A 13,973-nucleotide genomic window follows, 5' to 3' on the forward strand; every position below is an offset into this window, starting at 1 on the left:
GCAAGGAAATCTGGGAGTCTGTAATCAATAAATTGAAGGATAAAGTCAGCAAATGGACGAACAGATCCTTGAATTTAGCTGGGAGGTTAGTTCTCACAAAATCAGTGCTACAAACCATTCCAATCTTCATGTTATCAACCCTTCCGGCACCAATAGGAGTATTACAGCAAATCAGGAACATTCAAAGGGATTTTCTTTGGGGTAAAGGGGAAGAGAAAAAGAAATGGGCTCTGGTAGCATGGGACAAGCTCTGTAAACCCAAAACCCATGGCGATTTGGGTCTCCATGATCCGGACACTCTAAATAAAGTTTTGGGGGCAAAACTTTGGTGGAGATGGCTAAAGGAAATAAGAAACCCCTGGGCTAAACTCTGGAAACAAAAATATGCAAGGGATTGGCAAGAAACGGACCACATCAGAATGACAGGCCACATCAGAGGTTCCCACATTTGGAACAAGGCGTGGGAAAATAGAGCCTTAGTTCAGAAACACAGTTTCTGGGAGATCAGAAATGGGAAGCTTGCATGGTTTTTGGAGGACAACTGGTAGCAGGAACATAACCTCAGTAGAGAAGGACTGGACATTATCAAAATCGATACCATTAACAAAGGACTGAAAAAAGTATGTGATTACTAAGATCAGTCAAGGGATAGTCAATGGAGGTTTTGGAAGGTACCAGACTATAGTGAAGAAACCTCCTTGCAGACCCAAGCTAAAGTGCTGAAAGCTATTATGGAGAAAAGACAAATTTTAACCTCTACCTCGAATGATCTACTAAGATGGGGTAAAAACAACGAGGGCATCTTCAACCTCAAAGAAGCCAAAAGAATAGCCACGGGGCTTAACTACCCAAGCCCTGATAAGACATGGAAAGACATATGGAACAACCCACACTAGATGAAGATCAAAATGTTCAGGTGGCTGGTCCAGCATAGAAAGATTCTAACTTGGGAAAATCTTAGAAAGAGAGGTTTTGCTGAGCCATCAAGATGCCAATTATGTGGACTGTAGGAAGAAACTATAGATCACTTTCTCAACCTCTACTCTTTCACCTCGACCTTATAGAAGTGAGTAGCTGGTATATTCAAGCAGACAGACAAGAACGAAAGTGACATCACTGACACTTTAAAGAATTGGAGGAAGGACTTCTCGGACAATGAGATAGTAAACATAGCCTGGGCTCTGATTCCAGGATTCTTGATCTGGGATGTTTGGAAAGAACATAACAACAGGATCTTCAAAGATAAAACTGGCTCAACTGAAGGTATCATATCTCAAATCCTAAAATAGCCCAAAGAAACTGTCAATGTCCATCGGAAGTAACCTCCTAAGAAACCCCCGAGTCATCGGGACACTCACATCCTAGAACTATTGGGACTCCAGTGTCTCGTCCCTCAGGGAACAATCAAGACAACAAATAGAATATTAGTAGGAAAGGATTTTTGGCAACCCCCTCCCAAAGGAATTTTAAAATTCAATATAGATGGAGCCTCAAAAGGTAACCCTCGGGACACTAGCTATGGAGGAATCATAAGAGATGAAGAGGGCAACTTAAAAGTCATCTTTCACAGTCATATGGGGAGGGCCACTAACAATATGGCTGAACTCATGGCCATTGAACAATGCTTAGAGATTTTGATGGAGTTCAATTTACATAATACAATCATTGAGGCTGACTTGGAATTAATAATTAAGTCGATCAAGCGGCTAGGCATGGGTACTACACCTTACAAATTCTCGAGATACTGGAGACTTTTGCAGGTTTATTACCACATTCAATCACACCTAAGAATTCTTAGAACTCTTAGTTTTGTGCATATGTGTAGAGATGCCAATAAAGTAGCTGACTGGCTCGCTAATGAAGGGGTGAGATGCACGAAAGACAACAAGTGCTGCTTATGGGAGTCGATATCCACAGGACAACTTCCTGAGATCTGCCACACTCTGGCACTCACAGACAAGGAGCATTATTAGCACATGCAATGGAATCTGCCAGTTGACCTATAATCAATGGCCGATAAGGGTTTGATTGTATCTCAACCGGAGCTTTGGCACAGTCAGGCCTCGCAGTGGGATACCTCAGGTTGCCTACTCGTGGGTTTTGCAGTTGAGCAGGCAGTCAGAAAAATGGTGATGATCTACTCTAAACTACAAGACATAGGTTCAATTGGGTGGCTTAGTGGAATGGATGGCAGCAGTGCAGAGTCATCAGGCGTCAAGCAGTTATCAGGTGTCAAGTGGTTCTCAGGGGTTAAGTGGTTATTAGGGGTCAAGCGGTTATTTGGCGTCGAGCAGTTATCAGACGTCAAGTGGTTTTCAGGTTATAAGGCATCAAGCAGTTTACATGTTATCAGGTGTCCTCAAAACCTGAAGTGGTATATTAGAAATGTCTCCGATGCCACGTAGAGATCAACACGTGGCTTTCAGAGGAGAGAGAATACCGCCTTCATCGGGTGGGTATTCCTCCGGCTTCTTCTCCGCCCGATATTTCCCTCGGCCGTTCGATCTTGCAGATGTAGATCAAGGGCTATGATTTGTTGAGCTGGTCAGTGGTTCTGGGTATTCCCTCGCGGACCCAAAATCTTTATTTTATAGTCACTATTCACCTCCTCAGATCCACGCAAAGTTTGTCGGGTTAAAATGATTTTGTTCGATTCTGACCCTTGACCGCTTGACCTTGGTCCGAGGTTCGGGTGGTGGAAGCAGTCTGTGTTGTTCTCGAGTAGTTGATTCTTTCCCCAAAGATTGAAGTGATTCCTAAGTCTTTGGCTCTCTTCCTCTTTGGGTATGATGTATTTTATGTATCATATTTTTGAGTGACAAGATAATAGAAGGGCCGACTCTTGCTTTAGCAAAAAAAAAAAAACATTTATGAAACACTCTTAATTCTCAAACACAACTTGTTTTAAATATCATGTAAAAAAATTAAAAATTAAAAATTAAAAATTAAAGTAATTTGTCAACCAAGCTTATGTAAAAAAATTGATTTTCATCAGGGTAAACCTTCAATAACGTGAGACTCTTAACGTTATATTGCAAATTAAGAACGCTTTTCTATTCAAGGACTAATTATTTTCTTTCAAATCAATTTATGGTAGGTTGAAGATGGTTAGTACCTTGTGAGGGATTTGGAAACTGATGAGCAGAAAGGATGGGGCAATCTCTCTTGGCTATACGAAGTAATTTTTTTTCTAGTCGGTGTTCTTCCCATGTGTCGTTTCGATAATTTCCTCAGCTCGTGATCAACTTTTAAACAACAAAACATAGATTTTTTTCATAATATTCTGCAAATTACGAATTAACGATAAACATGAGTCACCATTATGTAACAATGAGAAAACAATTCAAATGCAAACTGCAAAATATTCCCCAAAATACAAAATCCTTGTCCATATGGAGAAAATATTTTTCTTCTCCAATAAACAACAAAGAATAATAAAAAGTCAATAGTAATGGATAACATTTGTCTTCACTAAAACATCATATTTTTTTATTGCAATCAACCAGAAAGAAAAATAAAAAAATCAAATGTAATAAACAATATTTATATGCATTATATTTAATTTTAGAGTTTTTTAAGAGGACCAGAGAAATATGAAATAGAAATAACCAATATATATTTATTTTTATTCTCGATCTACCAACTGCTCAGAGATCAAATATTTTTTCACTCTATGCTAGTTTGCATATTATTGTATTTGAATTTTTTGAGGGTTTAGTAGATCCAGAGTAAAGACGGATCTATCATGGTTTAATTCCCTATTTAAATAGGCTACATTCCACCTGAATACCATGAGTCAATACCATTGATTCTCAATACCATGGGTCAATAACATGTGCCATTTTGATTTTTATTAATATTAATATTAGGGTTAATAATGTTTTTTTGCATAGTATTAATAATAATTTGGCCCTTATGCTTCACCTAAATAAAACTTCTTTTTTGAGTGTTCGTAAATATAAAGTGACTTATAGGGTAAATATAAAAAGTTGTTTTATTTATTTATCATACCTCTGGTTTATTTATATTTGTATTAACTTACCATACCTCTTTTATAAATATGGTATTTGGCCCATGGTATTAAAATGATATTTGCTCCATAGGCTTCACCTAAATAAACCTTTTTTTCTAGTCTTCCTAAATATAAAGGGATTTATGGACTAAATATAAAAAGCGGTTTTATTTATTTACCATACCTCCACTTTATTTATATTTTTATTTATTTATCATACTTAATTTTTTGAGTATTCATAAACCTCTTTATTTATATTGATTTTTAAAATAAAAAATGTTAAATGTTTACATTTACGTCTATGTTTACATGTTTCTTTGATATCTACACCACACTGGGCTATAAAGCACCTCTGGTTGCGACAAATATTCAATAATATTTATTTTTATATAAAAATAATTTTTTTTTTTTTTTTTTTTAAACACTTAGCAAGTGATATAAACCTTATATCTGGTTAGATTATAAATCACTTATTCTCCTTAAAAAGTAGTTTGCATATTATTTTTAAATAAGTTTTCGAAGATTTTCTTCGGTCATAAATATGCTATGTTGAACCTTCAAATTGTTTTGTACCTTCTTCCATTGCAATGGTGTCAAAGGTTAACCAGAGGTAGTACGATTGACCGGTTAACCTTGGCATGTGTTACTTCAGTATGTCAAAAAGTCTTATTCAATGTTAGATTGACTCAAAAATGAAAAGGTCTACGCTTCTTCAAAATGTTAGAGCATCAACAAAACATTAATTATAAATAAGAATAAGAATCTTTCCATGCAATATAATTAAATAACGTTGATTTGTATCCGATAAAAACGTGAACCGAAAACAACAGATGGATCAAATGCAAAATTCAACCAGAACCCATTTGTGTTGCTTTTGCGGCAGAATTTACTCAGGTATACCATTAAAAAAGAATGATAGAACGATACATCACAATCGAGATCATATAGTATGACTAATATGGTTCCTAGAATCTACTGTCTCTATGCCGGACGATCGATTCCACCTAGCATTCTCGAACCTGTATATTTGGTGGGTTCTCCGGATCATATTCTTCTTCAGAGTTTGCGGTCTGTCCTTCCTCCGAATTCAAAATGGGATGGATTCCTGAAGCCATTGGTGTGGGGATTGTAGCCGAATCCTGCCCTATTCTAGGGGATCCCAAAATTGGTTGTTGGGGTTGAGCGCCGGTTCTGCAAAGGGGACAAGTGGAATGCGAGAAAAACCACATGTCGATACAGTCCACATGAAATCTATGTTTGCAATTGGGCAGAGTCCGGCCATTCTCATTCTCCTGCAACTCGCACAGACATATTGAACACTCTAACCCATCCGTGAAATTGTGTGATCGATATACAAACTTGGGCAGCGTCTCTAATACCGCAGAATCCAATCCCGCATTGTGCAGCCTCTCTTGTTCTTCGGATCTCGCTCGGGCAAATGTAACAGAGTTTACCCAAGTCCAAATCCATCTGCCATTAACGCATAGCGAAATCACGAGTACAAGCAGAACAAGAAATATTTTGACAAAAATCATGATTTTGTCTAATTCGATCTGGCCATTATTGCCAGGCGTGTGATTAAAAGGAACTGCTCATTGCCTTCCAAAAGGAACTGCTCACTGCCCTCAGGCAACCTAGATGGGCTACCCTCCAAAAAGGGACACTGCCACTGAGTTTTTCCAAATAAGCAGCGTGTCCTATGCGTCGATGAATCAATAGCAGCACCTACTTAAAAGGCAAATGGTTTTAGGGTTTCGATGAACAGCTGCATCGTGGTGTCATTTGTTCTGATATTTCATTAAATTAATAGTTATTTAAAAATTTTGTAAAATGATTTTTATGTTTTTTTATCAATACAAATTTTCATAAAATTTGAAATTCTGTAAAATGACTTTATGGTTTTGTATTAAGTTTTCTCAATGAAATTTGTTTTTAAGGTTTTTGTGATCACTGAAATTTTTTAGAGTAGGTATATTTATTCAAAAAATTATTTAGATTAAATAATTACACTTTTTTTTCACTCACTGGTTCCAGGGTTTTAAACACTGAGTGGACGCCACCCGAAGGGCATCAACACCCTTCGGCCTGGCCTAACTCCAAGAGCTTTCGGGATTCGACCCTGTGACCTCCCATTGGCGAGGCATTTGATTTGACCAATTGAGCTAACTCTTGGGGCTAAATAATTACACTTTTTATTTAAATATATAATTTATTTTAATAAAATAAAGGTAAAAAATTAAACAAAATAATTTTATTTTGTATTTTCAAGGTTGATATATATTTTATTAAACAAGTAAATTTATTAAAAGAGTTAATTAGATTAAACAATTACATTTCTGAAAATTTATTTAAATATATAATTTATTATAATGAATGGAAAGTAAAACTTTTAACAAAATAATTTTATTTACTATTTTTAAAGGCTGATATATATTTGATTTTTTTTTAATAACTGATTTTACTGTAATAATTAATAATTAAGTTTATTTATTTAGTTTTATCTAAAATATAATAAGCTAATGAATAGACAAATTTGTAAATAATTTTTTAAAATTCAATAGAAAATGTTTTTTTTATCTGATAGGGGAATCAACAACTCGGACAACCTCACAACTTGCGTCGATTTTGGCCGCTGCCACTATAACCTCTGGGTCGCTATAACACAGCACCATGTAAGTCCGGGAATTTGAACTCGTGACTTCAAATAAGGAGTCCACGAACTACACCGCAAAGCGATTAACAACTCACCTACCCCATAGGGCTAACTCCGTAGAAAATGTTATTTCTTTAATTTTTTTTTTTATTAATTTAAACTAGTTTTTAAAAGTTAGCTGAAATATTACTTAATTACAACCTTTTTTTTTCTAATTTTTATTAATTCAATTTTATTTGAGCGTAATGTAAAGGTTAAAATTCATTCCTAATATGACCGATAATTATATCATATCCCCGTAAAAACAAAATTTTAAAACAATCGAACATCTCTTTTAATTAATTAAAATTTTAATAAAACCAATAAATCAAAATAATTTTTTTAATTAAAAATATACTAATTAAAAATAATTAATTTTTACACTAATTTACTCTCACTTTTTAAAAAGTTGAATTCACTATCTTAAAAATAAGCAAATATACTAATTAAAAATAATTAATTTTTACACTTATTTACCCTCACTTTTTAAAAAGTTGAATTCACTATCTTAAAAATATATGCTTATTTGGAAAACCAAAAATCATCTCTTTAATTAATCTTTTTGTTCAAATTTTAATAAAACAAATAAATCAAAGCATTTTTTTATTAAAAAGTATATTAGTTAAAAATAATTAATTTTTACATCTATTTATTCCCTTTTTAAAAATAAATAATTTTTATACTTATTTATTGATCTGATAATCACCCTATGAGTGACCTCAGTAAAGATTTATTTAAAAGAAGGTATTACAGACTCATGTGTTGGTGTGTGTGTTTTGTGTTATTGAAACAACAGATCGATCAGATTGCCAATACACAGACATTTTGAATGGAAAGATAGAAGAGAAATGCAGTAAGCAGACACAAAGACACAAACAATTTTTAATAAGGAGTTCACCCTATTCTCCAAGGCTACGTCTCCGGTCCAACTTCAGTGGTGGCCTTGTCTTATTATGTCTTTGAGTGGAAAAATTACAATACAACGACTCAATATGAGTTCTCCTGAAGCAGATTTTGCTTGGCAGGGTGGTTTTTGGATTCCCCAAGCCACTTAGAGTACACAGACTCTCGTTCTTCCTACCCGCTTTGTGACCCTTGGTCTATAGTGGAAAGAGCCAACTGTGATGCTCAATCTTGGACAGATTCCTCTATGGGAAGGCTTGATTCTTCAAGCTCTTTGGTGCTTGACGCTGCCTGTGGCCAGCTCAACCCTCTGTCTCATCTACTTGGCTTTACTACGCTCTGTGCTCAGTCCTCCTCTCGGGGTTCACTGTTCACTGTCTCTCTTGGTCACTTGGACTCTTTAATCTGAATCTCCCTTCTGATCCTCTATTCGACTGCCTTCGTTCATGGCTTTAGCCATCCGATCTTCGACCTGTTCGTTTCCCCTTCTTCCTGCGTCGATCACCTGTCGCCTTTGTGCTTGGAATTCCTTGTTCGGCATCATCATAATGCTCAGGAAGTAGCCACGTGTCTCCATCGGAACTGCGCCAGCCCGCTTGTCGATTCGTTGCTTTCTCCACCGTGGTGGTCAATGGATTCCAAATCCTCTTAAATCACGGCTTTATCCCCTGTCAATTCCACTCTGTCTATCGGGTGCAATCTCAGCCGTCCGATCTGGGCTCCTCCAGATCCAACGTCATTCGCACGTCGAGCATGGTTGACTTGCTCGACCGATAACGCGCGATCATGGTGGTTTTTCTCTCTCCTCCGCTGCCACGCGTCGATCGCTGATTGTGATCGCTCCGCTTTCTCCAAAACCTCTTACTGTTCAAGGGTGTCCCGATCAAACCACCGGTTTCCAGGCTGTGGGTCCCACCATCATACATTAACGCTTTTTTTTTTCTCCGCTCGCGGTCCTCTGGCTCGATGATGTGACCGAGCGCTTAAGCCCTACCATTTCGGCCCTGTTTTCCCAGCGACACGTGTTAGCGCTAAGTGCTAACGCGCATCGAAAACTAGCTCCTTTTCCCATTCCAGGGCTCCCAGGGGCTATTTTGACCTCCTGCATAGTCTCCATGGGCCTCGGTCAGCGCACTTTGACCGAGGTCCTCGTCGTTCCACGCCGGCTGCCATGGCCACTAGTTTAGGGTGTTTTCGATTGCTGTTTTGGATTCTTGAAGGATTTGTTCTACCAGTTTTAGTCACGGTTCTATGACAGTCGTTTATGGATCCGATTCGGATCACGGCCTCCGAACTGAAAAGCTTTTGGACCACCAAATGTTGGTTTTTCTTTTAAGCATCGACTAAGTGAGGAAATTGCTATCTCACTTGTCCAATCTCAATCCACTTCGCATTGCTCAGCTTCGAATTTTAAGCCCAATTCTGAGGTATTCCACCTGTCCAGTACACGTTGTCCTTACCTTTCTGTCCAGCACTGTATCTTCCTACAGCTCATTAAGATATTCCGGTAGTAGATCATCAACAGAAGGCAATTGACTCTGCTCTTCAGGGTCCTCAATCATTGAAGGTTCAAACAATCTCAAGTAATTTGCGTTCACGACTGAGTAGATGTGCATGTAAGCTAGTAGATCAAGGCGAAAAGCATTTTCACCAATCTTCTCAAGTATCCTGAAGGGTCCATACCTGATAGGTTTTAGCTTCTTACCTTCACCTTGCATCCTGTCCTTGCTGATATACAGCCAGACTTGGTCTCTAACTTGAAAACTATGCTCCATCTGATGCTTATCATGCCTAGCCTTGTACTTGGCCTGGCTCTTTTCCAGCTGTTCCTGTACTGCCTAGTGGATCTCCTGGATCTATTCAATGAACCTAAGTGCTTTGTCCACATCTCTGTGTCCATCAACCATGATATCTTTAGCAAAGACAAAATCCAAGGAAGACCTTGGTATGAAACCAAAGTAGGTCTCAAACGGAGATCTCTGTGTAGAAGAGTGTTTGACTCTATTGTAAGCATGCTACACATAGCACAAGTGCTCATCCCAAAGCTTAGGATGTTTGCTGCAATATCCTCTCAGTAACTGGATCACTATCCTGTTTACTACTTCTGTTTGGCCATCTGTTTGTTGATGAAAAGCTGTGCTTTTCTTTAATTTGGTGTCCATTAGTTGGCACAGACTGGACCAAAACTTTCCCATAAATCGAGTGTCTTGATCAGATATAATAGAAGTGGGTAATCCAAAATGAACCCATACATGTTCAGAGAATAATTTTGCAGTTTGTTCAGCTATAATCTGTTTGCTACAGGGTATCAAAATACACATTTTGTTGAACCTATCCATAGTAACATATAGATAATCATGACCTTTCCTTGATTTGGGTAGTCCTCCAACAAAATACATGGAAATGCTCTCCCAAGGGTGAGAGGGAACTGGCAATGGAGTGTACAAGCCTAGTTTTCTGTTGCTGGTCTTGCTTTTAGCACACATAGCACACCCCTTTACATATCTAGAAACTGTCTCATTCATTTTTGGCCAATAACAGAACCTTTGCAGCTGTGCAACTGTTTTACCTACCCCAAAGTGACCTGATATCAGAGAAGTGTGTGCTTCCCTAATTATCTTTTCTCTCTCAGTTTGTGGAATGCAGAGTTTCCCACAATGATATAAGAGTCGGTCCTTCACATGATAGTCCAATTCTTCTACTTTCTTTCCTTGACTCAAAGTTGCATATACATCTTTAAAGTCCACGTCCTCATCATACTGTTCTATGTAGCTTTCATGTAGTACAGAATTATGCTTAAGGATGGTAGATGCATTTATAATGGGTCTAGATAACATGTTTGCAACCTTCTTATGTATGCCCTTTTTATATCTGATGACTAAATGAAAGTGTTGTAGAAAACCCATCCATCTATAATGTCTTCATTGTTGCAACTTAGTTTGGGAGTGTAGATATTGAAGTGGTTGATGATCAGTATGTATTACTGATTCTTTGCCCATTAAATAATGTTTCCATTTTTTCTCGCTCTGAACTAATGCATACAATTCCTTATCATAGGTAGGATAGTTAACTACTACGGGATTAAAAGTCTTAGAATGATAACATATGGGTTTACCGTGTTGTGTCAACACTGCTCCCATGGCATAATCACTGGCATCAGTTTGTATCTCAAATGGTCTTTGTAGATCTGGCAGTGCTAGTACAGGTGCTATACTAATTTTGTCTTTCAAGGTGTCGAAGGCTTTCTGCTGTTTTCCTCCCCACTGAAACACCTTGTTCAATCCCGTCAAAGCATGTAAGGGAGCTGCAACTGAAGAGAAGTTTGAAATGAACTTCCTCCAATACTATGCTACTCCTAAGAAGCTTCTCACTTCTGTAGCAGACTTGGGTTTAGGCCAGTTTACAATGACTGCCAGTTTAGAGGGATCTATTTTCAATTCACCTCCCCCTACTATATGACGCAAATAATTTAGAGAGGTTTTGCCAAATTCACATTTTTAGAGTTTAAGATAAAGTTTTTCTCTTTTCAAAACATCTAATGTCTGCTTAACATGCTTTAAATGTTCTTCCCACATTTTACTAAAAATCAGAATGTCATCTAGATACACAATAACAAAATCATCAAGAAAAGGTCTGAGTACATCATTCATTAATCTCATGAAAGTAGCAGGCGCATTGGTCAAGCCGAAAGGCATAACCAGCCATTCATACAATCCCTGCTTTGTATTGAAAGCAGTCTTCCATGCATCTTGCTCTGCAACTCTGACCTGATGGTATCCACTATGCAAATCCAACTTGGTGAAATAAACAACTTCCTTCAATTGATATAAAAGATCATCTATGCGAGGAAGGGGATAATGATTTTTTATCGTTATTTTATTCAGTGCTCGATAATAAATGCACATTCTCCACGAGCCATCTTTCTTTCTCACCAAAACGATTGGTGACCCACATGGTGATGTGCTAGGCCTGATGAACCCTTTCTCGAGCAACTCCTGCACCTGCTTCTTGATTTCATCATTCTCTAAAGCAGATAACCTGTACATCCCAATGTTAGGCAAAGGAACATCTTGCTACAAAATAATATCATGTACTATTTCCTTTTTGGGTGGCAGACCTTGAGGTTCTTGAAACAAGACATCATACTCCAAAACAATCTTTTCTATATCAGCTCGCTGATCAGAATTTCAGCCCTCAAATACATCAGTTTTATCAGTTTTCTTTTCTTTTACAACCATTAGTAAGAACTGTTTGCATGAATTTATCATTCTTTTCATCTGTCCTGAGTTTATGAGAGTATAATTATTCTTGAGCTTATGAGCTCTTACAAAGTATTCGATTCCATCTTTAACAAGTAGATACTTGTTCTCAGCTCTATAGAAAATAGTCTTTTTATCATACAAGTAAGGACTTCCTAAAACAATTCCACATATATCCAAAGGAATTACATCTAACTCAACCTCATCTACAAATGCTGACCCAAAAGAAAACTTGAGTTTGCACTGTCTAGTCACTTGTAGTTGTGCTTTATCATTCAACCATCCTAATGGGTATGGCTTCTTGTGAGGTGTAGTTGCTAATCCCAATTTCTTTGCAATTGCTTCAGAAATCAGATTTACTTGTGAGTTGCTATCAAACAAAGTATCAATCTTTTGATATTTGGAAACAACTCGAATATGGAAAATCTCACGCCTTTTTCTCTCATGTTCTTCATCAATAACAGATTGAGTAGAATTACTAGTAGATGCTTCAGAATTCTTACCTTTTATACCTATGGTTGCTGTGATTTTTTCATCTCCCGAGTCTGACCCCAAATATTTCTGAATAATTGCAGCAGTCATCTTCTTCTTGCCCTCAGACTTCTTAGGTCTCAGCTCTGGATGCAAAATCCAACAGTGCTCATCATCATGCCCCTCCTTTTTACTGTGAGTGCATGAAGCTTTGCCTTTTTGTGTAGTGTTGGCCTTCCTTGCTTTCCATTTCTGCTTTCCTTTCTCCTTGCTTTTGCTTACAGTGGGTTGGGATGGTCCCTCAACTTCTGGATTTCCATTCTTTCCTCTTACTTCTAGATGAGTAGCTTGTACAGATACCTCATCTATACTAGTGGGATTAAACATGAGGATAATGTGCCTCATGTAGCTATGTAGACCCCCAATGTACCTGAAAAGAGTTTCTAGTGAGTCTAATGAAATACCTAACATCAATGCTCTCTTTCGGAACTCTTGAGTATACCCTTATACACTTTGCCCTTTCAACTGTCGAAGAGTTTGCCAACTCATCATGGCTTGTTGCATGTAGGCCAATGGATAGAACTGCTTTCTAATGGCAGAAACAAAGTCACTCTAGACAGAGATGGTCTTACCATGCTTCTTCACATCAGCTTGGGTTCTGCCTTCCCACCAAACCAAGGCAGTGCCTCCTAGGCGTAGGCTTGCCAGCTGAATCTTACTCTTGTCTGAGTCTATGTTCTGCACCCTGCAATACACATCAATTTGTTTTATCCTGTTGTCCAACTTTTCACCATTCAACTCTCCATCACATATAGGCAAATAAAATTTAACATCTAACTTAATCAAAGATGCTTTCTTATTATGCACAGGGCTGCTAGGAGGTGTAGGGAAGCTTTCTTATTTTCCCTTCCCTTTGGAGTGGTCATGGGAATGAGGTTCATCTTCTTCTTTATCTTGCTTAGAGCCTGATGAATCCTCACCCCTATGCTTTCTAAAGTCCCTATACATTTCTTCCACCATGGACTTTATAGCTAGGAAACTTTCTAGGAATTGAGGGTCTGGCCCTACAGAACCTTATTCTGACATTGTCTTTCGAGAATAGACTCTCCTAATTTCAAGATTAGTTTCCACCAATTCTCCTTCTCCTAATTTGATCTTTGATCTAGTGATCATTCACAGCTAAACCAACACAAGCTTGTCTAACCTTACAAACTAGGGCTCTGATACCACTTGATCTGATAATCAACCTATGAGTGACCTCAGTAAAGATTTATTTAACAGAAGGTATTACAGACTCATGTGCTGGTGTGTGTGTTATGTGTTATTGAAACAATGGATCGATCAGATTGCCAATACACAGACATTTTGAATGGAAAGACAGCAGAGAAATGCAGTAAGAAGACATAAAGACACAAACAATTTTTAATAAGGAGATCACCTTATTCTCCAGGGCTACGTCTCCGGTCCAGCTTCAGTGGTGGCCTTGTTTTATTATGTCTTTGAGTGGAGAAATTACAATACAGGGACTCAATATGAGTTCTCATGAAGCAGATTTTGCTTGGCAGGGTGGTTCTTGGATTCCCCAAGCCATTTGGAGTACACAGAGTCTCGTTCTTCCTACCTGCTCTGTGACCCT

Source organism: Pinus tabuliformis, chromosome 5_2, assembly GCF_031772625.1.
Source record: "Pinus tabuliformis cultivar Carrire ecotype Pingquan chromosome 5_2, CPIR1, whole genome shotgun sequence".
NCBI lineage: Eukaryota > Viridiplantae > Streptophyta > Pinopsida > Pinales > Pinaceae > Pinus > Pinus tabuliformis.